The sequence below is a fragment of the Rhodamnia argentea genome, chromosome 2 (genome assembly GCF_020921035.1).
Source record: "Rhodamnia argentea isolate NSW1041297 chromosome 2, ASM2092103v1, whole genome shotgun sequence".
Taxonomy (NCBI): Eukaryota; Viridiplantae; Streptophyta; class Magnoliopsida; order Myrtales; family Myrtaceae; genus Rhodamnia; species Rhodamnia argentea.
Genome location: NC_063151.1, coordinates 24,855,627 through 24,859,788, shown reverse-complemented (window position 1 = coordinate 24,859,788; position 4,162 = coordinate 24,855,627).

The following is a 4,162-nucleotide window of genomic DNA, read 5'->3' as shown; positions in this document are numbered from 1 at the left end:
GAGTCGGACTGCCCAAGAATGCACATAAAGCACTCATATGTTGATACATTTTTTGCCCTTTTTGCTGAAGTTGCTTACATAATACATACATATATATTGCACACATTGCATACAATCCTTATCCGGCAAACAACGACAAAAAGATTATATGATACTTCAGAGTGGCCGTGAGCCAAATGAAGTGGACTTCATTCTTCAGTGATGCTCTCCAGCCTTGGCTGCCAATTCTCATAAGAGGCAAGCCTTTTCGGAGACCCTCTCATTCCCCTTCTTGTAATGTCCTTACTCCTCTTTCGGTCGGTGAGTTCCCTCGTCTCTGAAGACCCGAAGCTGCTCGATGATCTCGAACCTTCGCCGGGGCTTTCAGGATTTGCTTTGAGCTTCACTCCTTTGAACAAGCATACGAAGCAGCCGTCCTTGGAGAAACACTGGTCCTTCTCCATCTTTGACCAACAAGTCGAGTCCATTTGATCTTCATCCTTGGTCACATTTTGCGGCTTGGCCATGGTGTTGGGGCTCCGGAAAGGAGAAGGCGAAAGAGAACTGGACGGAGAGTACTTGAACGAAAGGCGTTGGAGCCTCCTGATGGTGCTCACGGGCACGACATAGAACTTCTGGCCCAACATCAGCATAGTATCTGGCGCGACGATCGCCCACGGCTGCTGAAACACATGAGGGTACGCGATGCAGCATCGAGGGTGGCGAAGCATGATCTCGGCTGCGAGAACAGGCCTGTCGTGGAGCTCAATGTGCCCGCCGGGATGGACAATCTTGACCAACATGTTCCTCGTGCCGTTGGTGCAGAGCCATCTTGAACGGGCCATGATTATTTTGTCTTTTTCCCGGGTGGTGGCGAGAGAAGGTAAATGAGACTGGAGAGTTGTATTATCTCCTCTGGCAAGATAAAAGCATCTGCTGCACTGTAGGATTTGCCAGGACCGTCCAATGAGATATTGCTTTGATCTTCCTGGGTATTTGTATGAGATATTGCTTTGATCTTCCAGGGTATTTGTAACTCACCTTCCTCTGTTCTTGTCTCATCTACTTTCATAGGAAACATCGCAGCTAACTACGATCCGACCGGGCATTATTTGATAAACTAAGCTTGGCAAATTTTGTTGTCACTCTGTTTCGTCTTTCGCTGTTTTTGAGGGAATGCGAATTCAACACGGTTGATGGCGAAAGGAAGGATCATATCACAAGAGGCGAAAGCAAGCACGCCAGCGATGATTTCCACTGGAGGGATTGTACATTTGCCTTTGCACCTTGCTGTTATTGCCTGTCATAATTGGCAAGGAGACATCAGTGACTGCCGCTTCTTGGGTATACCACGGCGTACATGGAGTGTACTTTTTTGTTTTTCCCTTCTACTTGCAATCTAAGCCCATAGAACGCGTCCTCAAACATTGTTCATCCTTTGTTTACGTTCAGAATTCGATCTGCGCACGAAGAGCTACACAAAGGGGGTTGAATTTTGATCCAAAATCTGGTCTTTAGACTTGTGCCGAGGGTCTGCCAAATCGAGGAAATTACCTTGTGGGCTTCACTGCTGGAGAGGCTAAGTTTTGGAAGGGCTGCTGCAGACAAAAGTGGAAAAAGGGGGACCCTCTTATGTTATGCACGGCAAGATTCCTGCTTTCTATGCGTCTCTATCAATGAGGCCGAGGTGGTTGAGTCAGAAGGAAGCCTGAACTGAAGCTGAGTTCTGTCTGCAATGGCACTATGGCTATGGCTCTGTAGGTTGAGCATGGTAATAACTTAATCTAACACCGTCTGTTGGATTGAATTCAGCAGGATCCTGTTGAGAGCTGTGTCGAGTCTTTCGGGTGCTTGCCTTCCACTTTGCTGTGTTGCAGAAGAAAAGCCAAAGGGCAAGATAAATTAAGAGGGACTGAGTGTGTAGTGCTCATGTTGGGGACAATTGCATCAGTTCATGTGCCCATAGTGATAGAACAACCTTCAGAATGTCACTACTTTCCTTCAGGATTGTGTAAAACTCGGCCTTATTAACAGGAATCGGAAGGAATCAATAAACTTGTCCGAATTCTTTGGCGAAGGCCAGCACTTTCACTAGCACTTTCGTGCTCCGGGAGCTCCAAATCGTGATGACACACAAATTTAGTGCTTCTTGGATTTCGCCAGCACTCTTATATTTTCAGTTCTGAACGGGGGTCTCCCTCATTCATCTCTCACTCCTTTCCCTCTTTACCAGTTTCCCCCTTGTTTCTATTCTCTGGCAATTCTGTTTATTAGTTCTGCCTTGCGAATGATAATTTCAGATTTGCCATATAAACTCGTTTCATGAGTGATATGGCGGCTGACTCCTATTACAAAGAAGAAGAGAAAACGTTTCTAGTGTAAGGTAGTAATTTCTTCAAAATAAAAGAAGTCACATGCACAGTGAAGTATGAGAGATTGGACCAGCAGCCTTGTCGATTTGGCTAGCAACATTCTTTCAATTGCAGCCAGGCCTTTTTCCATTTCAAGGATGGATGTGGGGAAGCCATGGGACCCAATGATGTCCAACTACTTGAACTGTTCAGGTTGTTGGTTGATCCTCGATATCGCCAAAGGGAGGAAACACATTGTTTGCTGATGAGTTGTCTTATCGCGGCGGTTTCTCGGCCTTGTTTCTCCCAACAGAAAAGCGGATGAACTATTATTGACTCGCCGGCGACGTCTAAGTTCTAACGACCTTATTTGCTTGGAAATGCTTTAGTTTATCTTCTATGCCCGTCAGGAAGTGATCAGTGAAGAGAGACTAATGTACTCTCGACTATATATCAAAGTCGATGGATCGCCCATAACTCAAGCAGTTTAATCGTTAGCTTTTGCCTTTTGTAGAAGATTGCTGTGTAACAACTTTTCCTTGAATAAGCTAGTGATGCCTAGAGAACAACCGAGAAAAGGTTTTCTATTTACATTGCTACTGTAAGCCTCTTTGGATGAGCACACCCAAGTGAAGAAGGTCATGTGGGATTCACACTCTGTTCTTCCCCTTTTTTATGAATTTTAATGAGACCTAAAACCATGTGCACTGTAACATGCATGGGAACAAACTCCACATGTGGATAAGCTTATGGACCAAGTGAAGGCATGGACCAAGAGTGGAATACTAAAAGACCTAGTACCCACCATGACTATTTAGGCCCAAGACAAAAGAAGAAGAAGAAGACAGACATCCTCAGAGAGAGAGAGAGAGAGCACAAATTTAGTGCAGATCTCATCTAAAACAAGCCATAGACAGCGATGCATATGCCACAACACATCATGCCTTGGCTTTTGGTGAGTTTTGGACATCATCTGCAAATGCATGAATAATTTCAAGTTCCATAGTATCCAATTCACATGATGAACAAGATCCAAAGTTGAAAACATGGGACTTGCAATCTCTCTGTCTGTTTGGGGTTATCATTCAGATGGTCAGCCATATGATTGCCTGTTTGTCTCTCTCATCATGCCACTTCCTCTCCCATCATCTGTAAGATTGAATTTCTTTTGACCGCTTTCTCTTTCTTTTTTTATTTCATCATCACAATATATTTCATGTGGCAACAAGCAATCATATTTCCAGTTTGGTGCTGGACATGAGCTGTAACATCACTTCAGTAAAGTTAAACTGGTTTGATCAAGCTTCCTCCCACATACATCTTTGCGCAAAGAATTTAAACCCTAATGGGTGTTAACGTTAATCTTGCTAAATGGTAATTGAGTACCCGAAGAATTAATGTTTGGTGGGAGACAAATTGAGATTCATAATCATGAAGCATGAGTTTACAATAGGATATAGATTCCACCATCTTCTCAATGATTATACAATTAGTAAATCAGCTCAAGCAGCTTTTACCCAAAGGAAGAGAAAAATCAATCAGCACAGAACTAAATTCCACACCACAATGAGGGAAACAAAAGTTGAGCCAGTGGAAGCTGTACAGTTATCGCGTTCTCAAATAAAGAAGTTCACTCCCATGAACTTACATTTTTTTTTTTTTTTTTCTGTTTGCGGAAAAATTGAGTGCCCGTGTCATTAAATCTTCCTGGGAGCAAAAGGATCTGCGTCCATTTGCCTGCTGAAATCTTGTTGATCTGAGCAAATCAAGATTTTAATTGTCGATTTCTGCATGCCAAGGAGCCGAGAAATTGATTTGTGGGTCCAATGTGT